Genomic DNA, 23,908 nt, shown 5'->3' with positions numbered 1-23,908 from the left:
AGTTTTTTAGATCTCTCCTTACAGTGAGTGAAGAAAATTTAGTGCATCAGAGAACAAACAGCAAAAATCCTTTAGGTGGCTAGAAAGAGGGGGATAAATGCTCCTACCAATCCTCTGTTTTGACCTAGTGCTTCACTATGGGAACTTTGCCTACAAATTGTATAAGCAAAGACACCCAGTTAGTAAGTTAAGTTGCAGAATTCAGGAACTTCCTTTAAAAAGTAGAAAAGTTCTCCAAAACAGTGCATATATCAGATCAGGAAAGAGGTGAGGACAACAGGTCTGGAAATGAAGTATGCAAATTCTTGCCCCAGGGAAGGAATGACCGTACTGGGTGCCCGCCAGCTGGAGACAAACTTCAGAGAGAGAGAAAAAAAAGACCTGAGGGGTCAAATTGAAAAATTGACAACAAATTGAAAAATGCTCAGCAGAATGTCCTTGCAGAAAAGGAGGGCAACTCTACACTGGGCTGGGCTTGAAGATTCAGGACAGTAATAGCTGTAGTCAGGGATTGCAAAAGTGCAGCACCTGTGTACTGGGGAGCCACAAACCAGTGGCAGACACTCTGGAGCCCAGCCTACCATACCAAGATAGTTAAGGAGATGGAGTGTATGATACAGGAGAGGCTGAGAGAGTGGGGTTGGTCCAGCCTGAACACAGGAAGGTTTAAAGTGTGTGGGGGATGTATGACTGGAGCCGTCAGCTACTAAAGGGGAGGGTGTAGGGAAGATGAAGCCAGGATCTTCTCAAAGGCTCATAGACACAGCAGGAGGCAACAGGCAAGTTTCAACAGGGAAAACCCTGATTACATGTTAGGAAAAGTGTTTTCATCATGAGAGTGGTTGAACATTGGGTCCAGTGAGGCTGGAAAATCTGAATGTTTGAGATATTCAGAACTCAACAAGTTCCTGAGCAACTTGATCTGTTTGGGATAGCTTTGAACAGGAGTGGACAAGATTATCTCTTTCAACCAGTGATTCCCTGTAGAAGTATCACTGCAGGCTGCTTGTTGCCTGCTTGCCTCACCCAGGAAAGAGAGTCCAGGAAAGAGAGTGAGGACTGCCATCCTCAGCTGCCTGATGAACTGTCATCTCAGCCCTTTTAACAGTTCTGGCATCTTTCTCTACCCTAAATTGCTGAACAGAAAAAGGGGACCAACTCAAAGATGTAAAGATAGATTCCAGTATCCACTGCAATAGTTAAAGCAGCTCAAGTCTTGTAACTTGACTTTTATTTCAGTCCTTAGAAATCTAAACTATATGTTTATAATAAATAATATCTAATACATAAATCAAAACCCAAAACTAAACTTTTCTCTTTAGAGCACTGGTGAAGCAGGTAAGAGTTCTTGGACTCCTGTCTTGTGTGAGCAGAATGGATTACCTGCAGTCAATTATGTATGTACAAACCTATAAAGGCTTTAAGGCTATAATTTGTAGAAATGTCTTGTGAACCTCTGATTAGATAAGGTGCTCATGTGACATTGAAGGGTGTGTAGCATCACCTCATTTGTCCTGCACAGATCATCACAGGTGCTCCCATAAACCAAAAACCAAAGAAGTCTCTCCTTTTCATCTAATCAATCCCAAACATCCAGTTTTCCTTGAAGGAATGCAAGAGTCACTTTTCCATAGACCCACAGTGTGACAATCATCCCTGTGTTCCCATCTCTGCTGAGAGGACCATTTAATCTTTTACACAATTAATCAGTGGAGAAACGTGGGCAGGAGGTCCCAATGACATTGTCACAGCCCAGTGATCATGAAACACTGGAGGAGCAGGTTTTAAGCCTTCTACAACCTGCTAAGGGGCAGATCCCCTTTAGTATCTCATGTTTTGAGTCAATCCTTCAGCCCTGCTCATCTACAAGGTGAAGGAACAGCCCACCAACACTTCACACTCTTCCACACATATTTTGACTGAAAGCAGGAAGCAATTGTTGTACTTGGCACAGGTAACAAAATCTGGAGATTTGATAGAATTGAATCTCTTGGGGGAGTAGGCAGAGAAATACAACTTGTTGTTTATTCATGTTTCAAAAGAGTGAGCTCTGATTTGCTTACCCTACTCAGGGGAAGCACCTCTTATCACTAAGAGAAGAACTTCACTGACAAATATAACAGCTACCTATGTTCTCAGTAAGGATCAGAAACCTGCAAAAGGTCTGTCAGAAAGTGGGGGCCTCCTGATTGCAAAATGGCTAAAATACACTGAATCTTGAGGACACTTGCATTGTGATAATGACCCCACACAAATAATTACAGCTAAAACTGGAAACCTGTATATTTGACAAAGAGAGCACAGAACCAATTGAGCTTTTTTGGGATCTAGAGTGTATGTAGAGCTGGAAGTTTCCCCATTAAGGGAAACCCAAAAAAAGCCACGGAGGGGTTCTTCAGGGCAGGACTGTATAGGAAAATTGTGTAAATACCTTTTACTCCTTGAGTTACAATGGCATCACAGCTTGTGAATTTCAAGTTGAAGGAAAAATATTCCAGTCTGTGAGATAAGAGTGACAGCTTGTAACCTTATTTAAGTACTCCATGATATGATACAATAAAGCAAAGTGATATGGGAAGGGATTCAAAGGATGAGTTGCTAAGCCTCAACCCCTCAAGTGAGTGTCCTTTTGTTCTGAAAGGATAGCCTGCATTTGAATTCTACCATATCAGATATTTTTGGGCTGCATTATCGAGCTGCAGTATTTCCTCCAAGAAGCTGCAGTACAAAGCTCACACGAATTATTGTTTCTTTATGTTATTTTGCAGACAAGTGCCACAGAACACAGTAGACCAGCCCACAAACATGAACATGTACATCATTTACCCATTAGAAAAAAGCCAATTAGGAAGTTTTCAAGTATTTTACAGTATCAGGTTGAATTTAAACTTCCACAACATTCTGCTCTGCAAAGCTTTTCCTCCAGCACACTGTGTGTAAGCACTGATTTGGAAGAGTACTAAACTAATTTAAATAGTATACACAATTTAAGTGTAGATACTTCTCTCACTGCCTTTCCCAGACACTTATGTTTTTCGTTTGCTGGCCAAACCAATCAAGAAAAGTCATCACTTAACTGAAGAATCAGCTACTTTGGATTGATTTGTCATTTACATGCACACTATTTCCCCCATAGATTGATACAAGAGCAAATTTTTCACATTTAGAAGACAAAGCCTTTTAGCTTAGATCAGCAAAACTGGCAGTTTTGGTGTTTGGGAGGGTTTGGTTTTGTTTGTATCCTTCTTTCATAAACCTGTCAGTACAGCAGATTCTGTGCAGAATAACAAGTCTTACTGTTTCTTCAGAGGCACATGCAATCTGCCCTTGAGAACCCAGCCTGTGTTAATGTTGCACATAAGCTCCCCTCAAACCATGGCACTCACTGTAGCAGCAGCCTCCCAGTAGCTGTTTTTCTTTGGAATGACCAGAGTGTCCTTTAGCTGAGCCTGAAAGAACAATTGGCACACCTCTGCCTTGCATAAACTCACACTCTTTGCATCAAAGGCTCCTGAGATGGCAACTATCAGATATTTTCAGGCATGACTGCTTTAGGAAAGAGTGCTAGATATAAAATATATGTACAAAAGGTGAATATGCATTTTGGGGCTCTAAATAAAACTTGTGAAAACACAGTCCTTATTTCCCAGCCACTAACTCATTTAACAAAGCCTTTCTGTTTTCATCAAGATTAGTCAGCTATTGAAAGTCCCCATAACAAGATATTACTGAACTGAACATGCCCAAGGTGAATCAAGGTAGTAACTTGTGGAAAAAATGAGCAGCTGCATAGTGTCTGCAGCTGAAGCATCCAGCATCAGCTGAAAGCAAGTCTGTCTCTTCCAAGCCAGTGAGCAGCTTTATGCATGCTGGTGGTACAAGTCCAATCTTTCTCCCTTTTTGGTAGTCAGATTGCTTATTAACTCATGTAGCAAAAATCTGAGCTTCAACCTGCATTTTCCCATAAGACCGATTTCCCTGCAGGGCCTGTCTCAGAGTCTGCTGCACTCTGCTGCAACTCTCTTACACCCTCCCATTCCTGGTAAAAACATGCCACGCCTTCCACATGAGTCAACAGAGCAGGGCAGCATCTCCTGCAGCAAGGAGGGAGGGAGCTGAGAGGGGAGCCTGGCTGTGAAAACACAGCCCATCCTTCAGCAGTGGGCAGGATGCTCAGAGCAATGCAGCCGTGGCCAAAGATACTGCTAGGAGAATGCAACAAGCTGCACTTGATCTTGAAGTCACCGGATCAGGCAAGGTCACTTCTGGTGAAATACTCACGGGGATAAATTCCAAGTCACCCAGATAGTTAGTTAGCATACACAAGACAGCTGGAAGGCTTTACAACACTCTCAAATGACACCGTTTGGCACCTTATCAAACTAAATGCCTTTTGCCTGTCGAGAGCACGAGCACATCATTTTACTTCAGCGTTGTTCTGGTTTCCCTCGGCATGACGTGTTGGTTGTGAGAAACTGCTGAATCCAAGACAAATTGTCAGGGTTCAGCTTTCCTGCTCCTCTTTGATGACAAACTGATGCTGAAGTTTAATTTTCGGAACATGAAAATTATCAATATATTTTGACATACAAGACATGTAAAGAAAAACACAACTGAACTTGTCCCAGCTTTAACCAGGTGACATGATGCTACCCCAGGAAGTGCAGTTTTGAATCCCAGAAACACTCCTGCTTTCCTTTTTCAGTAGAGATGCTTACAACCTTTCTTGTTTGAAGTGCTGCGTTCTTTCCCCTACTATTCCATGCAGGAAAACAGGATGTTCAAGCCAGTGTAACAGTTCTCTGACACTAAGAACGCAATAAGTCCAGGAACACAAATTACTGCTTCTTTTATAGTATTTTTTAAACTGAAATAAAGTCACTGCTTTGCCAGTCACATCCCAGAGAAATGGCCCTGTCTGTGCTTGATACGAACAGAAAGGCATCCTGTAGCATGGCAAGGGAACCCAGCTCAAAGAGGTTTTATGTTTATACACACACAGAGAGCTATTTATTTAACTGCTGTGAGTGCACTCCATGGGGTGAGCTGGGAGTGAAACCCTTCCGTGTTCAACATGATGCGCAAGTGGACAATGGGAGATGCCCGAGCAAAGTACTGGGCTTGTGCCAGGGACTTGAACCAAAAGGCAAATTCAACAAGAAGTGGAAATAAACTGGAGACAGCACAACATTTCTTCAACTTCAGAAGTCACAAAATTAGAGAGCTAGAAAAGATATAAAAGAAGGACCCTCTTGCACAGGGTATACAGGGCATGGAAGGCATATATTATTAAGGAGCTTTAATCTCACCTAACAGATTTATCTCCTGTTGGTAAGTGCTTTTACTTCTCACATTTATTTTTATGTTCTAATAAAATCAGTTTTGTAGGCTGGAAGCCCCTAACACCTCATTTAAGCTCAAATAAAAGAGTGTGTGGCTCCCCCATGAAGCTCAGGCCCTTCTGCAGCACCCTGCAAGCACACAGACTGACACCCAGCTCCCACTGGTTACTCCTGAGTGGGCTCTCCAGCTCCTTACAGGACCAGCCCGTATGTTTAGGGCTGTGAGTAAAGCAGAAATTCCTTTCAGTTTTACCTCAGACATAATGCTGAACAGATCTTTACTTGCAATTTCAAGTTTTAAACAGTTGCATCAAGAAAAATACACATTTAAACACCACACTGTACAGCAGGATATGCACAGGAAACTCAGACGCCATATATCCTGTACCACCAATCCATTTAGTGGATTTAAATGGGTACAGTTAGGCTACTGCAGAACAGACACATTTGATTTATGATTTATTATGTGTCACTGAAACAAATAAAACCTGAAATAAGACTTTCACCGTCACAGAGCAGAAGGCAGCACTACAAATTTCTTGCAGTAGCACCCAGTGAATGCTGCAACAAAGCATCATCAATCCCTCTGTGCCACATTGTTTTAATGGACAGAACTGTACCAGCAGCTCTGGGTTCCTTTCAAAGGGAGCCCAGAGATATCACTGCCATCCATCAGACAAACGTTTCTTGTTGGTCTGTTCCACAGCTACAGAATAAGTTCCCTGTCATTGGATGGGCCCATCATAGGATTTCTCTATCCGGTTTTCTACCATGATCACATGTTGCCTGTAGCCCCTGCATCCCAGGGAAAGATTTTTGCTGCAGCAGAGACAATACATCATCCTAAAGTCATACACAGGATACTAAGCACATCCTTGACCTGATCAGGCCTTCAAATGTGTTACAAACACGCCTCAAAAACTTTGTTTCAGGCCAAGTGACATATGGCTGGCAGTTATATTTCTTTCTCAGTTTATTATTTAGATCTCAGTTATCTAAGGAGGGTTTTAATTGTATACCACATCCTTTGCAACTCCTCTTCCAGCTTACACAAAGGAGTTGAATTTTAGTCTTCTTCCTTGTGTTGGAAATTGTTGCCTATATCCATGACTGTCAGGTGGACAAAAACTGAAATATTCCCAGTCTACAAGATTTACTGTTTAAACTTAGTTTAAACTTGGTTTGACTGCAACTAAAGTAGGGCAACAAAAGCCAGCTCTCTCTGTCCTCTGACAGGACTGCCCTGAGAAAAAAATACATTACTTAAGGGCACCAAATAATATTGAAGAAACTGCAGTTATTTTAAGATCTGTAGAGCATTCTGATTTAAGGATCCCACAATTTAAATAAATAACAGTTGAACTGAAGAATCCATAAAGCAGTAAAGCATCCAGCTGAGCAGGGAGCTTGGGTCTTCTCAGCACAAGAGGTAAAATGGACTTTATAGTCACCTATATATGCTGGGTTTTCTGCTTAAATCTTCTGACAGCAGAGGTTTTGAAATGTGAAGGGACTAAGGAATACCATGTCAAGGTAATGCCTCTGTCAGTGTCAGCTTTCATACACTGCCTCAAAGAAGCTCAACTAAGTTACCAGATATTGCCATTGGCCATCTGTCTCTTCATTACTCCACTCATCACCAAAAAATCTTCCTACATTTAGTAGGTAAGTGGCTCCAAAAGTCAAATCAGAAAAGGAAGGTGGCACCCAAAGGCTTGTCCTTTGGCTACTCAAAAGTAGCCTTTTGAAGATTTATCTACATTTATCAGATAAAATAAGTAATCAGCCACAGGAGAGTCAGTGTCACTTCAGTCATTTTTGTTGAATAGCAGGTGTCAGAATTATACTAAGTATTCCACAATTACTACTTTCCAAGTCACTTTAATTCCTGCTTGGGGGATGACCAAATTGACAAAGATGTTAAGCTATGTAATAATGTCCAAAAGTAAATAACTCTCCATTACACATTTGGAAAAGCTTCAACTTTCTCCCTGATCCAGAAAACCCACCCAAAAGGATCCAAGAGTAGAAACACCTAAGATTCTCTGCCACTATTGAGAGTATTTTCCTCCTCCTTCATCTCCCCAATCTACCATACCAGTACAGCAAGAGATACCAGCTAGTATTTTTAACAACACAAGTTACTTAAAACAAATGCAACACAGTTAAAAATAGCTAGGAACAATGTAACTGCAGCATGTCAACCTCCGGAAGAGTGGCAGTGGATAAAGCCAAGGGCCTGCCTGTGCAGGAGATGCTATGCTGTCAAACAAGACTCTTCTCACCACAATCCAGCACAGCCACAATTTGCTACATATCAGTGAAAACATATGGTAGGAGCAGAAATGACCACACTGCTCAAGTCAAGCGTCCTACAAGTTTACCATTGACGGCAGAAGCTCCAAAGAAATGCCACAGCATTATCAAGGTATAAAATGTGTCTATTCAAATGTGAGGTCCAATAATTTTCTCATGTCTACTAATTACACAAAGCCAAAATGCTGTGACAGTGTCATCCAGCTTGCATCATGAGATTTTGCCCAAGAGGCCATCAGTCAGCTTTTGCCAGCACATTAATTCACAGTTTTGCTTATACTTCGAAAAAGAGAACCCATCAAGAGCACCAGTTTTGTGGAAAACATTACTTTGATTATTTCTGTAGCCCATGCTAGTTATTCCAGAATATGCTCAGAGCACTGGTAGAGTAGTGACTCTCAAATATTCCCATCTTTTTCATGCGATTAGTAACAAAAAATATTAGTGACTTCTTCTATACTGAAGGCTTATAAAAGGAAACTCACTACTCTGATCTAGTTACAAACAGATAAAGTAATTGGAGAAGAAAGTTAAGACACTTGTATCTGGTTGCATATTAAGTTTTCAAAAAGTCCATGCACACTTCCTTCCAGTTTCCCAGAAGCCTGAAAGGAGCTCCTAAAAAGTACTTTTAAGGTTCATTCCCCTCTCTCCAATTCCTCACAGTTCTGCTTTACCATCACACCAGCAATAAACCCAGAGTTAGGTAAACAGTGTAATAAGAGGGGTATTTTTTATGTTGACCAGTGTCCTTGCCACATCCATGCTACACACCCTGCATTGCTGTAATCACTTTTTACTATACTGCATTTGACTTCAGTAGAAGACTATGAAAGATTTCACCAAGGCATCTGGTAAACTGATACAGACCTGTCCTCAGAATTATTGTACCAATGTGAACACCTGTGCTCAAGAGCAAACAAACTTTTATAGCACCTGAGCTCATGGAAGGATATACACTGTCACTCACAAGGCCTCTGCTGAACAGAGTAACTCATAAGCAATCCTGTGCATGTATATATAAGGAAACTGTGATACAGTAGAAACCAAAAATTATAGCAGGATTCTTGGGTGTATCAAAAAGTCATGACTAAGCCCCAGCAATTGTGCAATAAAGCATAGCATATCTTTTATTTGTCTGCTTGAGAAGTTAATATTGGTATGACTGACAAACAGCAGCCCAATTACAACAGCCACATTAACCTCAGTGTTGTGGCCAGGTGGTGCAAATTAGCCCTCAAAGTCATCCGTCTTGAAAGCATAACTACCTTATGACAAAGAACAACCTCTCCAGTCTTGGGGATGCTTTTTTCAGGCTCCTTTTTCTCCATTTGGCTTCATGATAGAGGATTACAAAGCTACAGAGAACAAAACTTCAATCACAAATGGCAGACAAAACACAGACCTTTGAAAGGACAGTAATACTCCATTCTCTGACAGAGAAATATTAGATGCAGAAAAGGAATTAAGGTAGTAGAGCAGACCCCATGACTTACCTTTCCTTGCTGTCTCAAAGGTTCATTTAGAGGAGTATCCCCAGCACAGGAACCTTTAAGAAGCCTTGACATGGTAGGATTAGTATGATTTTTTAAGATAAAAACCAATTAAATGAAACTGCCTGTTGTCATAGACTGGCAGAAAAGAACTTCCCTTTGATAACCTCCCTTTATAAACCTCACCATGGGTGTGGCTAAATGACTAGCTCCACCTCTCATCCTATTTAGAAACCCTACCCAAAAGAAGAAAAAAAAAAAAAAAAGAGGAAAAACTTCTCAAAGCAATATAATTTTATAAACTACTCATGTGCTGTTCTGAGGTTGGTTTTTTTCTTAAGTAGGTAACTAGTTGACAATTTGACAAGCTGATGGGGAAAATGTAGACAAAATTAAATTTGTCTCCCATATTTGCAGTTCCTGCAACATGGTCTACAAACATGTGGTGGGTGACCCTGCTCAGTTGTTTGCTTTTTAAAAGCAGCATTGTACAACCTGAGGGAAGTCTATCAGCTTTGAGTGTTTACTGGTATTAGAGATGCATTATATTGAAAAGCAGCATATCTATGTACTTGCAGCAATTTCCAGTTACATCACCACAAGACAAGCCTCCACCACCAGTGAAGGCTCTTGTTTTCATCACTTACAGAGTGAAGATGATGCAACATCAAAGCCTTTTGCATGACTCATTAAATCACACACGCCTTCACCACGGAGGGACCACCAATAAAAATTAGAATCTGTTCTTTTGTCCTACAAGTACTCTATATTTTAAAGTCTTCAACTTTCTTTCCTCTCAAGGCCTAATTCAAGAGGATGGGATGATGGATTAGCATGTGGCCACTAAGGCAATGTTGCCTGCAGAGTTTTATATTGCCTTGGTGTGTAATACAAACATATCTAGGTGGCTGCACTCTTGTTTCTTAATTTTTTTTTTAATATTCCAACTGATAGTTTTTTGTTTTCAAGGGTACAAGTATGAGGAACTGTAAACATAGGGCTTAAATTTGGGGTTTATTTTTCGTTGAATAGTTGAGGTTATCCTGGCACTCCTGAAGGAGGCTGGGTGTGAAATCAGAGTTCTTGAGGTGTTTGGCAGGAGTTCAACTATGCTTCTCTCATCTGGATTTGCTTTCAAGGGAGCGATTAGGAAATTATGTCCTTGTTAACAAGATCTGTGCAAGTAATAACTATTATACCCAACATTTCCTTTATTTAAGATGAAGTGATCATTCCATCTTGATACAAAGAGCAGAGGTATTTTCTTGAGAATTAGTGACTTGAGCCAAATCTAAACTTTAAAGGGTATTACAAGAAGAAGGTTCATCCCTTTTCACACTGCCAGGCCATTTCTGTCTGAAAATGCTAACTGGTCTTAAAAAAATTTATATCCATGTGGAACTTTTACTTCAATATTAGACACTCCCAGATGTTAGATGAAGAAAGAAAGCCACCTTTATTGCAAGAAAAAAATGTTGCAAAATAAATTACAGCATTCGCTTTTCACTGCTTTTGTACTTCTGCAAACAGCATAAAGCACCTTTGACTTTAAAATCCATATTTAAAGTAGAGATACCTATGTCTCTCCCTGTGGCTGGAAGTCTGTAATCTCATGTTCTACACTATGTGAATAAAAAAATTCTGCAGCATTCTCCAAGGCTAATAAAACTCCTTACAGAAAGTCTGATAATTCTGAGGCAATTATAAATTTTGAGTGAATTCACAAATTAAACATAGCATGCAAGAGAAAAGAAAGGAGTTCCATTGAAATGCAGAGGTGTGAGAAATTGAGACAAGCTCAATTCCTTGGTTGCTGTGAGGTCCTCTAGCAGAGGTGCTCACTCTAGGCCAGCTTCCTCTCTTTCCACTTCAGCAATGACTGACTAAACAGTCAGTTTTGACATTCTTGGCTGAGTTATCACTTCTTTTGAATTGACGTTCCCAGAAAAAATGGGAAAATCCACAGGTGTGGGTGAAAAGAGGAGGAATATCACAGGAGATGAGCAAGACCAGAAATCAGGATAGGAGTACCAGCATGTCGTGCTCAGTGCTGTTCACACTGCACACATGCACCTCTACATTGGAACTCTGTTTAGAAATACAGCACTGGGAAGATACCAGAGAGGATGCTTTAATTTCCAAAGGACTTGCTGTTTCTGCTGGTAGTACCTGTATCCAGTACTGAAACATGAAACAGTGAGATGGAGTATAGTCTCATCTCTAGCAGCTAGCAAAATAAAATAGATAAATAAAATCAATAGATAAAATACTCAGTGCCTGGGATTCAGTCCTAATAATCACCATGCATGGAAAAAAAACTTCTAAGTCTTGTTTTCTGAGTATGACCAACAGCTCTTACAAAGACACTGACGCACCTGCACTGCCTGCTACAACAACTTTATTACTGTCCTAATGGCAAGCACAGCATCATGCAGCTGTGACTGTAATCACACTTTTTGCCATTATAACCAGAGGAAATTGCTAAAACTCTCTAGGTCAGATTTTAGCAGCCAAAAGCGAGAGAGGTGAGTACATGCCTGCAAGCAAGGGGCTGGTGGGCTGGTCTTTCCTGGGGAGGCACTTCAGCAGTACCTGTACTGATAATGTCACTTGCTGTTGTCAGCTGCTTCCAGGCATGCAAAGTTCAGCCTTATAAACACATTTGCTTTCCTGAGCAAGAACAGTTACAAGACCTCCTCTAAAGCTGTCTGTACCTAGCGAGGAAGCAACGTGTTAAAGTACAGAATTATTCTGCCTGCTGCCACTTCACGTTCAGGGGAAAACTTACGACTGAGTGTTAGTCCTGATTTGTTTTGTAGTCCCCTCCCTCTTCACGGTCCCCCTGGATCAGAAGCTCTTGGTTTCATAAAGCAGCACATTCAACCTCTGAATGCAGAGGCTGCTTCTCACTCCCCTTGGTCAAGCACAGCATTTTCTGGCTCTGCTGCACAGCTGGGCTGAGGCTAACCTGTGGTACCCCTTTTTACTGAGCCCAGGGCCAGGCTGGGAAACAAGAGAGTTGTCAAACAGCAACCAAGGCTCTGCCTGGTAAAAGGTGGGGTTCAGGGGCACAGCAGCCAGAGTGGGGAGTCTCTGTGGCACAATCAGTCTGTGTGCTTGCTGTTGGTCTAAGACCACCCAGGGACGGGGGCCTGGAACTAGGTAACCTTTCCTGGTGCTTTCCACCCCAAACCATTCTATGGTCTCTTCTATAAAGAGATCATCTTCTATAAAGGTTGCCTCTTCTATGTTACTACGAAAAACAGGGGATCCTTTCAGGCAAAGGCCAGAGGAAGTTAAAAAGCAAACTGACAGAATAGAATTACTGCCAATTTTGTGGTGAACTCGGGATGCAGCTCAGGGGAAGAGACACATCACAGATAAAGAATGTGAAAAATCTCATAAGATCATCTTGTAAGATGAGAAAGAAAGGGGCACTCCACAGGAGCAGCCTGGGAGCAACAGTGCGTGGATGCAGGGTTCTTGCCAGGCACAAAACCAACTGCACTGAAGTGGCTCGAAGCCCAGATCTTTTGTTTTCTTAACAAATTTTTTGTCATCATCTGGAATTATTTAATTTACACTTCAAAGGTCTTCCAAGAGACAGCCTACCTAGAGCTGCTGTTCAAAACTTCACCAAATGCAGTTTTCCTGTGAAATTCCCCAGATTGGTTTCAGCTGCACCTCACAACCCCTTCTTCTACAGAAATGTATATTCCTAGAAAATTTCTGGGGCCTACTAATGAGACTTAAGATGTTCACAACCAATTGTCAATACCTAGTCTCTTTTAGCTCTACATTTCCTCCTTTCTTTTGATATTATTTCCCATTATTATGATTGACACAAAAATTAATGAGGGAATTAAAGGGTTAATGGAATTGAAAGGAGCAGCACTGAATATAAAAAGTTACTGCAATTAATAATGTCTGAGAACTTGAGCTGCAAGAAAAAGATGCAAAAGCTTGCAGAAAAGAACTAAATAAACAGCTTTAAATGTTAATCTGTTTATGTTGCACACTTTATTTGTGTTGGTGGATTTAAATACCCAATTGTTTGGCAATCCTTTAGCTCTATAGCAGACCTGCAGACTAATCTGTTGAAGTAGAACAGAGCTGAATGAGTGGGATATCCTACCCTGACTACTTACAACTCCAGGGAAACCCCAAAGCACACGATACTGGGGAGCATCAAATGCCAAGGAAACTCCGCCCTGTTTATGCATTCTGCTAGTTGGAATTTAAGCAGTGATAAGTGATAAGTGATAAGGCAGGAGCTCTCTGCTCCCTCTGTGATTAGCTTAATTACAAACAGAAGTCCCCTGTTCTCCTTGTGTATAGGTCTATTAATACTAACTATGTGCTCATGCCATCTGCCAAGGAGCCATTTCCAACTTCACAAAGCACAGCAGACAATACTTGCAGGTGCTTGGAAATGTGTTTATTTGGCCATTAAATCCACAAGACTTAAACACTGCTGAACAATATTTGCATTTTCAGGTACTCCTGCCAGACAGTGTCTTCTCAACTTCTACTAGACATGAAGAATTCCGGACTTTGATGGAAATCCAGAGAGGTATTCATCTATTGCTTCCATTTTGCTTCTTAGTCTGCATTTTTGTGCCTGGCTTGCAAATATTATTGGATTCAGAACTATAAGGGATGCCACATTCCCAGCAGAGATGAATCATGAGATCCAAGATCAGTTTCTTATTGCAAAGAAGCTTCCAGAATGCATGTTCCTACTTAGTCTGAATATAGTACCACCAAACACATTGTTTTCCTTTGATAAAACGTAATACACTTTACTTGCAGAGTCATTCAAACTCTGAAGAGATTGTTACCACTCTATATTCAACCCAGGATTAATTGAGGTATAAAATGGTTACCAGATCAAAGCCTATTTTAATACAACTCTATAAGTAGCAGCCTGAGAAGGTATTCAGCCGTTCCACATGGCAGGTTGTACAAACTAATGATGTAGAGAGATGAGAGAAACATTTCCCCTGTGGACTTTAATGATTCTATCAAGAGTTGCTAGATTTAAACAACTTAGGTGTCTGAAGCTTATAGCTGATAGAGCTGTATTGCTGCATCCCTCTCACCTGTCAAATTTATGCAGGATTTTTATTTCCTGACAACTTGATATATTTGTGTGCTTTGGCATTGGTAATTAAACGAACCTGAAAGTTTTGCATTTATGTGTATGGTAGATTATCCAGTGTTAGGACCCTACTAATTTTATCATTTAAGGAAAAGAGTTAACTCAAATAAATGGTGTACTCAATATCTGAAATTGCTGTGCTGAAGAAATGCTACTGGCTTCTTCCCAGAAGGGGGAAAAATAACATGGTGAGCCATTCTCAGAAGAGACCAGGTTAAAGATTAAACTTCTACTAAGAGAACCGTTCCTGAACTTCAAATAAGACAAATTTGACATCTGGGGCTTTTAAAGGCTCTGGGGAATGAAGCTGGTTGACTGTAAAACTCTTCAGCACTAGAGAAGAGTTTCTGAGACTGAGGAGGCATTCAACCAAGATCACTGAGGCTCTCCCCCCAACTTTTGTCATGTCTCTGCTACATGTCCTCCTCCTCTTCACTACACTGGCCATCTTTTTGGACCACTGTGGAGAACTGTCCCCTATTTAGGGCAGCAGTTGCTGATCATATTTGAGCATACTTGCCCCTTCTGAAGCCATTCTCTTACTAGAGGGGCTCTATTAGCAGGATTGCTTTCCTTGGGTCCTTTTAAAACACTTTTTGTTCGTGGCCATAATATAAATAGCCCAGGGCAGCCCTGCTGCTGGCACTGGGCACTGCTCCCAGAACAGGTCTGTGCCTTAATCCTGTCTGCCCTGCGACTGCGCGCTGGGGTTGCGCTCCAGCTCGTTGGGAACAAACACAACGTGAAACCGTTCTGACATCCAATTAAATAATAATGTGATAAATGCTTTCCCTGACACCTTTCCTAGAACATTCTTGTTTTTGGGATCCTTTCCCAGCAGTTCAGGTTTTCCATTCTCCTCTCCCCACTCCTGAACCCTGCTGCCAGCACCCTTCTTTTCATCTGACTTTCCCAAAGGCAGAAGACAAGTCACCGCTTCTGCCATACAATCCGTGAAATTTCTTTTCAAACCCCTGGAAAACAACACCTTGCCTGAGGCTCTTTCCCCACCTTTCCTGCAGGCAGACTAACCACCATCTTCTCTTGCTGCCCTGAGAGCACCCATTGCTCTGCCAGAGGTCAGTCTTCAGGTTCACTGCTCTTGGAGACACACGTAGTGGAGGCTGTCAGCGGAGAGCATCTGCATGACCCACGGGGAAAAAAGCTGTACAGGGAATTGCCCACAACCCCTCACCTTTCCATCAGTGACAAATCAAGCCCCACTGAAACTGCAAGGATTTCACATCAGCAGTTGTGGCTTCGCTCCTAGGAGCTGGGCCAAAACTCTGACTTTTATATCCACACGTGTACCTGTACCTGCAGTAAAATAAATAGTATACATAAAGGTGCTGAAAGGATCAGGATCTCACCTAAACTTCACCCAACATCACCGGGTGTGCCATCATGACAGAGTTGTTTTTTGGGTCCCCAGTGACTCAGAGCAATGCTGTCAACATACTCCCACTGGGACTCTGCTTCAGCTGCAGTTCCCCCTCCCATGCTTCATGCCAACATCTGCCCAGCCCAGCTCGGTCTGACACAACCACTTGCAGTTTTTAACATGATATACTATCACTCTCCAGAGCTGCCTGAGGGAAAACTGCATTCCACTCACCTAATTGCATTAGTCTAATGTTTCTCCCTCTTTTGGAATTAAGCTATTAAAAAAAAAAAAAGACTGTATTAAGGTTTCAGTGTTGCAAGGCTTAAGGGAAAAAGATCATGATACAAGCTATTGTAAGGTAAATTTGCACTAAAACTTTGGCTGAAATGCACAGTTATTTTGAAAGCCCCCAGAATTATTAAGTGTCCCTGTTTGGGTAGGTCAGAGTTATTTTTCTTCTTAGTAGCTGGTACTGTGCTCTGTTTCTTAGATTAGTATGAGAATAATGTTGATAACATACGGATGTGTTGGCTACTCCTAAGTAGTGCTTACCCTAAGCCAAGGACTTTTCCATGTCTCTTACTCTGCAAGTGAGGAGCCACACAAGAATTCAGGAGGGTGCACAGTGAGGACAGCATATTTAATATTAGTGGTATGTTATTATTACTATATTTTGTTTCAAACCTTAAGTTGTTCTTAACCAATAAGGCTTACTTTTTCTTTCCAATCCCTTGCGGGTGCGGGAAGCAAGCTGCTGCATGGTACTTAATTGCCTGTTGGGGTTAAACCACAACAATAAATTATTGTGGTTATCCATTTAGGAGGGTGGGTGTGGAGTGGTGGAGGGGATATAATTTGTTTTTTAATTCCTCCTAATGTTTCACTGGCATTTGGAAGAATGTTCAAAAATAATACAGAAGAATGCCAGATAGCCAGATGACAAATAGTTGAGAATGCATGGACTTGTAAGAGCTGAAAGAAACCTGATTTGAGAGTTCTGTCATCAGAGAGGGGCCTTAAATTTAGAATATCAGTAAAACTAATAGAGGCCATTACAAACAACATCATAAGGCTGAAAAAACTGTTCCAGCCCAAGATTACCAGTCAGCATCATCAATGCATAGGTTATTTCCAATGCTCTTTAGACAGACTTTATGTCCTCCCAGGTATGAGATGCCTACTCTCCTTGTGGACAGGAAGCTTCTCCTGCCTGAGAAGCAGTAGTGATGACACAAGAGACCTTTTTGCTTCTCAGAGGAAGGGGCATGCTATAGGAGGACTTAACCTCCAAGAATCACAGAATCACAAAATTACAGGAGGGCCTGGGAAACCACCACAGTGGCCATCTGGTCCAACCTCCCTGCTCAAGCAGAATCATCCTAAAGCACATGGTGCAGTATTGCATCCAATTCTTGAGTTGGTCTCTCACTGATGGAGACACCACAACCTGTCTGGCAATCTGTCCCAGTGCCCAGCCACTGCACAGAAAATAAGTTCTTTCTCATATTCAGGTGGAACTTCCTGTGCATCACTTTGTGCTCACTACCTCTTGTCCTATTGCTTGGCATATCAAGAGGAGCCTGGCTCCATCCTCTTGACACTCTTCCACCAGATATTTACAGACATTGGTGGAGCCCCCACTCAGTCATCTCTTCTCAAGGCTGAACAGGCCCAACTCCCTCAGCCTGTCCTCATCAGAGATGCTCCAGTCCCTTAATCATATTCATACCCTAATGCTGGACCAACTCCAGGAGTTCCAGGTACCCAAACAGGTACCTGGTAAATGGCTAAATGCCAAAAGTTTTAAATAAGCAGAAAATACCACTGAATAACCAAATCTGACCAGCAAGTGTTCTGATACAGCCTGACAGGACAATTGGCAAAGTTACACCATCCTCTCTCCCATGGGACATCTCACAAAGTGAGGTCATATAAAAATATCTGTATTTTCCTGTCTTTGCAATATCTCCAAAAGGCATAGGTGTCTCATACACACCAAACCTGCACAACATTGACTGCCCTAACTGCTGCTGTCCCTGACCTTTTTCTTCCTTAATAAGCTGATCTTTTCTCCTTAGGAAATTGAAGTAGCTCATGGATTTTGTAGGCTAAGTTTGAGGCAGACTGAAAGAAACCATACCTACCTTCAGGAAAAGTAAAATTTATCAATTTTTGAAGCCCTTGGTTGAATCTAAATAGATTTTATAACATCTCAGTCAACTTTCCCTACTAGGGAAAGTATGAAACTTCACTATTGCAGTAGTACCATAAATCTTGAGTGATTTTGGAAAAGAGTTACCTGTAACTCAAAACTTCACCCACAGGATAAGGCAGTAGGTGAGTTAAGGGGTCATAACCCTCCTGTCCTCAACTTTGGGGATGATTTTCACTGCGAGGGCTTCACCAACAAGAAGCCATTCAACCCCAGCAGTGGTTGCTGACAAACCCTGTGTGAGACAAAGACAGTTTGTGCTCTTTGTATTTTCTCACTAATTGGACAAAGCCCCACCCTGCCCATCCAGTTGTGTGAGTAAAGACATAAACAAGGATTAAAGCAGGGGTCCCTGTACCTCAGAGAAAAGACACAGATTGAGTGTGTGTACGCTGAGGATTTGGAGAGCATTCAGCTCGTGGCTTGGGCATCCTGACATGACAGTGAGTACAGCTGCTCATACAGCTGGTGAATAATAAATACTTCAACATGCCCTTGAAATGATACTTCTAAATACTTAGCTCTTCACTGAAGCAGTCAGAAGCCTGACTAGATTCACCCTGTAATAGTGTTCCTGTAGAAGTCTTTACATGGTTCATTTGACTTTTAAAAGAGATTGTCTTTTGTAGAGCAAGCGCAACTTACCAAAATAACCTTTGAGCTGCACAAGGCTTTGTTTGAAATACTTACTATTCTGCTATTCCACTTCTCAAATGTCATCTCAGTCTCAGTGTTTATCTTCTCTTAAAACATAGCAAAAATGTCACAGTATTTATCATAAAAAGTTTTCACCTTCTTTACAGCTTTAGATTTCTTGCTACATTAAGTTATCAGCTATGAGTTATTAGTCTCAATTCATTTGCTACACACTTTGGGGCCACACATAAAAAGCAACTATCCCTTTGGGAAGCAAGTACAAAAAGGACTATAACTCACTCGCCACAGAAAGCACCAGAGGGTTGTTCATTTGAATTATCAGAAGAAGCTGTTTGAAATGAAAAACTGGTAGTAATTTGTTGGGGGAGCTTGTTTTTTTGCACAGCCTCACTTGCTTGTGCCACTACTGCATGGGAAGCTTGTAGCTTCAGGTAATGTTTGTATCTGCCCGTAGTGCTGCACCCTTCCTCGCAGGAGCTGTCACCCTTGGTCAGTGGATGCAGCATGCTGAATCATCAGGCTTTTTAAGTGCTTTCCCCGGAATGGGATTTGTTCACAACAAAGCTTTCCTACCATGCAGCACACTGAAGGAGAGCTCCGTTACCAGAAGCTGTTTTGGATGCTTGCAGATCAGCAGGGACATGCAAACTGCTTATATATTGAAGGATTTTAAATTCATGAACACAGCGCACCACAGAGCCAGCCAACAACTCTCCTGCTTCCCAACTATTCACAGCAACAAAACAAACACACAAACACGCTTCTCGGTCCTTCAGCCCGCTAAATACTAATTAGTCTCTAAGTGATGCAACCCAGCATAACACTCCCGGGATTTTTCCGGCTTCACCGCCACAGGATAGCGGACTCGGTTCGAGTCAGGAGATTGCTTTAGCACCGTCACAGCGCTGAAATTTCACTTCCTTTTTTTTTTTTTTTTTTTTCAAGAGCGGGGAGCAGTAGGCTCTTCTCTGCTTTCCCAAAGTACTTTCGGCCCCACGGGCAGTGGGTGAATCAGAGCGCCGGCCATCGCCGCCCTCCGCCCCGAGCTGCCCGCGGGAGAAGGGATCGCTCCGCTCCGCTCCCGTCCCGTCCCCGCGGGGCGAGGCGCTCGCCCGGGCTCACGAAGCCCCCGGAGCCCCCCGAGCTCCCCAGGCCGGGCGCGCCCGCCGCTCCCGGTGCCAGCACAGCACAGCCCCGGCTCCCGCCTCACCTGCTCCGCTCCCGCCGGCAGCAGCCGCCTCTTTTCCTTTCTCCCGCCCGCCCGCCCGCCGGCAGCCCGGCTCTGCCCGCCCCTCTCCGCTCCGCCCCGCGCGGGAGGCGCCGCGGGAGCCGCTCCGGGCGCGGCAGCGCAGCCCCGGGACAGCGAGCGCCCTTCCCGGCCCCGCTGACAGCATCCCGCCCCGGGCTGCCGAGCGCTGGGCACCGACTGCGCCAACCCCGCCTGGATGCAGTTACTGCTACTGTTATCATTATTACTTTGTTGTTGGTTTTATTTACTTAATATTTCTAGATTATAACTCTTCTCTTCTCTCTTCTCTTCCTCTTCCTCTTTTTTCCCGTGCAAGGTTAAGCTGCGGGTGGCGGCGGTTCCCAGGGCAGCGCAGCCCGGCACCGTGCAGCCCCCGCGGCTTCCTCCCAGCCGCCGGTCCCGGAGCGCCCGTCGGACGGCGCTGGGGCTGGGAAGCATCTCCAGCATCGCTCCTCTTGGCCGGCTAAATCCCGGCTGTGAGGGGCAGAGCGCAAGAGCCGGCTCTGCAGAAAGAGTTGCTGATCTCCACAGCCTCTCCTAAATCGCTCCCTGCGGCAAAGCCGTCCCACCTGCTCTCGGAAGCGGAGCTAGCCAGGGAAGCTGTCAGGCCTATCTTTAGTTCTTTGCTCCACAGATGGACTGTTAGTCATGCCCTGCCCACATGGAGTCTAGTGGTTTGTGCTGTTAAGCTCTGTGTCGTGTAGCCATAAATGCTGAGGGGAGGTGATCTCTGTGTAGGATGTTTTTTCCTATTTTTGTAAGGATAGCTATCAATTAAGGCTTGGAGAAAAAGAAACAGTGCAGAGTCTTCCTGCCCTTGCAATGACACCTGGTATTTCCCCCAGGAGTTATGTTAGGGCACATCATTTACATGAAGACAAAATTTAAAATGGGGGGGAAAGTCCCTCCCAACCCAGACTGTTCTATGATTATGCATGTTAGAGGAAACTGTGCCATTCCCTACTGTGTGAAAGAGCAGGGCTGGGATTCAGGATTCAGCATTCTCCAATGTTTATGAGACTTCTCCTGCTGCTTATTTTAAGGGACCCCATGTCCCAAGGGATGCACAGACCCCTTGCAGAATGGGTACAGCAGCTTTGCTGCCCCAATTAACCAACAGAAAGAGCAGCCTGGAAATGACATGAGAGATACCCATGGAATCTCCAACCCTTCCCACTGCTGGAAAAAGAGACCATCCCCTTCTTTAGGAGCAGTTTAGGGTTGAACTTGACATGCAGAGGCATTCACCACCACTGAGTGGGCTTGCACCCTGTGCTCTGAAGGGTGCACAGTAGGGCTCATGGGAGCTAAATCTTTCGTGGCAGAAGGGCAGCCACCATGCTGCTGATGAGATGGTGCTAACACTATGAAGCTGGGTCTGGAAGCCAGGTACACTCATGAAGTCATAGATGTCCCTTGGGGAGCAGAGGGGAACCCCAAACATAAGTGTTCTCAGGTAATGCAGAGTGGTTAGCCCCTTAAAAACCTACCACTCAAAACCAAAGGAATTTTCTGGCTTTTTTTTGTTTAATCTAAAAAGACCTGAATTTTGTCCTAATCCTGTTTCTTTGTGTCATAGTGACAAAGCCTATTTCTGTGCCCGCAGAACAATTAGAGGATTTTAGTGCATCTGCAGACTGCATTTAACTGAGTTTGAAGATCAAAAGATATGCTATTTTTGTATGGTCTTCTCTGGGACTCCACACAGCAGTGTTTGAGGCCCTGGTGGATGATTTTGCCATCAGCATGTGCCTAAGTATTTGAGGAGCTGTAATCTTCATTGTGCAGAAGGGAGACTGCAGAGCCAAGAGACAGAGTCAAGGCAAAAATCACCTCACCTATGAGCACATCCAGTCTAAATGCCCACGAGGAGATCTGCTGACTCAGGGGACCTGTGGTCTGGAGATTTCACTGGTCCCTCTCTCCTCCTTGAGGCTCCCAGCAGTGTATTTGGTCTTGTTTGGTCTCAGCTGTGGCCAGGTGCTTCCATGTTCATCATCTCCTGACCGTGTGGGCAGTGTGGCTCACCCTGAACCCTGCACACCTGTGATTTCCTAAGCCTAAATAGCCTGGTCTGAGGGATATAATCTCTCACAGCCTTCAGGTATTGAAACAGCCCAGAAACAAGAATCTTTAAAAATAGAGAGGCTCATTATAAGGTCCATGTAAGGTCTGTGGATTTATCAGTCCCAGAACATGGAGGCTGCTGTCTTTGAGACATCCTGACATGTGTTTCCTTCCCTCAGACACTTTCCATGTTTCTGTTTTATACCAAGGCCAGCACAAGCACAAGAACCATTGCTGCAAAAACAGTCACTTGCTGCTGTAGTCCCTCTGCAGTCAATTTTGTTTCCCTTGGCAGAGAGATGTGAGGATCACACACATTCCCCAGCATCACAGGCATCCTGGACAGGCTAACAATACATTTGTGGCCAGTTTAGTTTTGTGCCATGTTCCACCAATGGTGCTGGAAGTAGCAGCTGACACTGGGCTGGGCTGGGCTGACAAACTGTCTTTACCTACCAAAACAGTTTTTAAAATGAACATTTGTCTTGTCTCTAAAACTGGATATTTGTTGGTTATCTCTTAAAAAAACCTTTTTGCAGCAAGTGAAAAAACAGAAGGTGATTCGAAGTTGACAAAAGTTGACAAAAGCAACACACTTGGGTCCCGGCTTTCCTTCAAACACAGCAAGAGAAGCACCTATAGATCCAACTGTGACCTGGTCAGAGCCTCAGGGAAGTGCATTCATCTTCAACTGCACTCTGCTTCCAGGAAGAAACAACAACTTTCAGTTTTTTAAGAGCTCTTTGCACATGATCTCCAGTCACTGATTGAGGAGTTGCAGTTAGATTATAGGACATAATCTCAGTAGAATTTATTACCAAAGGCTTTTTCCTGAATTCCTTTGACCCTGCAACCTCCTTGATGTCAGTCCTGTGCAGGGTCATGGCTGAGGGGGGAATATGGTCCTTTCACTTTCATTCTTCATAGCTGTAATTAATTCTCTGCATCATCTTCATCAGTGAGTGTAGTTAAAGGAGGAATAAAAGGGACATCTGTCTAATGCAGAACTGATTCAGATGCTCTTCTGCCAGCATTTGGATCTGATCCATTACACAAACCTACAGTACAAGCCAAGTGTGTGGTTGAGTCTTCCAGCAAGGACATGCACTTAAACATCCATGTAAATACATCTGAATATAAAACTTAGCATTGTCACTTGCAGGTGCTTCTCTGTTTCTTCATTTAGTATTTCATTATTCCTGGATAGTGACTTTTTTTATTTACAGTATCCCAAAATATGTCAGATATTTCCCATTTTAAAAAAAGGATACAGTTGAAATTACCATATCCTATAGCTAGCAGCAGCCTTTATTTACAGAATATATAGAAAACAAATTTGTCCCAGGATAAGTAATAGCAGTTCCTAAAAGTCACAATTAGCTTATGTTGTTGTTTTGCAGAATCTATTGAAGGAATTGAGTTTTTTCCCCTGTGCAAAATTTCCACTCTACCTGAATAAAACCTTTTCAGACTTTTTTTCCCCTCCCTCTTCTCCTCTGACCAACTGTCCTCCTGAACCACATTTCCCACAAAATGTTTCATTTGGCCAAACCTTACCATTCGGTATCCAGAAACATCTGATGAAATCCTTAGGAAACCATCATCTCTTACTTTTGCTCATTTCCTTACTCTCTTTGTTGGGATGTTTATTTACTTTTGGCCTTCTAACCCAGGTGCCCCCAGTATGGCAGGAGGCACTAAGCAGCCCACAGGTGGTGACTCTGCCCAGCACCCATGAGGGTTAATCTGAAACTGAAGAATGAGATAAATTGTCAGCCCTGCACGCACACCTGTGGGGCACATCAAAGGCCACGGGGTCTCAGCTGTACACAGTGCCTCTGCTGCCTCTTTTTCAGTAGCCACAGTGAGCAGAACAGCACAGAGAAGGAAGGGGAAGGAATGAGACTTGTGTTGTGTTGACAAGGTAATCTGATAGATATGTTTCATGGTATTTTTACAGAAGGTCTTTTCTCTGCCAAAGCCTTCAAAAAACAATCCCCAAATGCATTAGTGGGCTATTAAATAGT

The 23,908-nt window shown here is 43.0% G+C and overlaps 1 protein-coding gene across 3 annotated transcripts in view; it reads right to left on the bottom strand.

Moving 5' to 3' along the window:
• Positions 1–19,845, bottom strand: part of MAPRE2 (microtubule associated protein RP/EB family member 2) — a 98,540-nt gene extending 78,695 nt beyond the window's left edge. For 2 of the 3 annotated variants that reach the window (XM_064385659.1, XM_064385668.1), the window contains exon 1: positions 19,776–19,845. The gene's annotated coding sequence lies outside the window, so the exon portion shown is untranslated. Of the gene's footprint in view, positions 1–19,638; positions 19,644–19,775 lie in introns of those variants that run through there. The other variant, XM_064385673.1, reaches the window with a different exon arrangement.
• Between the last annotated feature and the right edge of the window lie 4,063 nt (positions 19,846–23,908).

The sequence above is a fragment of the Passer domesticus genome, chromosome 1 (genome assembly GCF_036417665.1).
Source record: "Passer domesticus isolate bPasDom1 chromosome 1, bPasDom1.hap1, whole genome shotgun sequence".
Classification (NCBI taxonomy): Eukaryota; Metazoa; Chordata; class Aves; order Passeriformes; family Passeridae; genus Passer; species Passer domesticus.
This window is presented reverse-complemented; position numbering and strand designations above follow the sequence as displayed.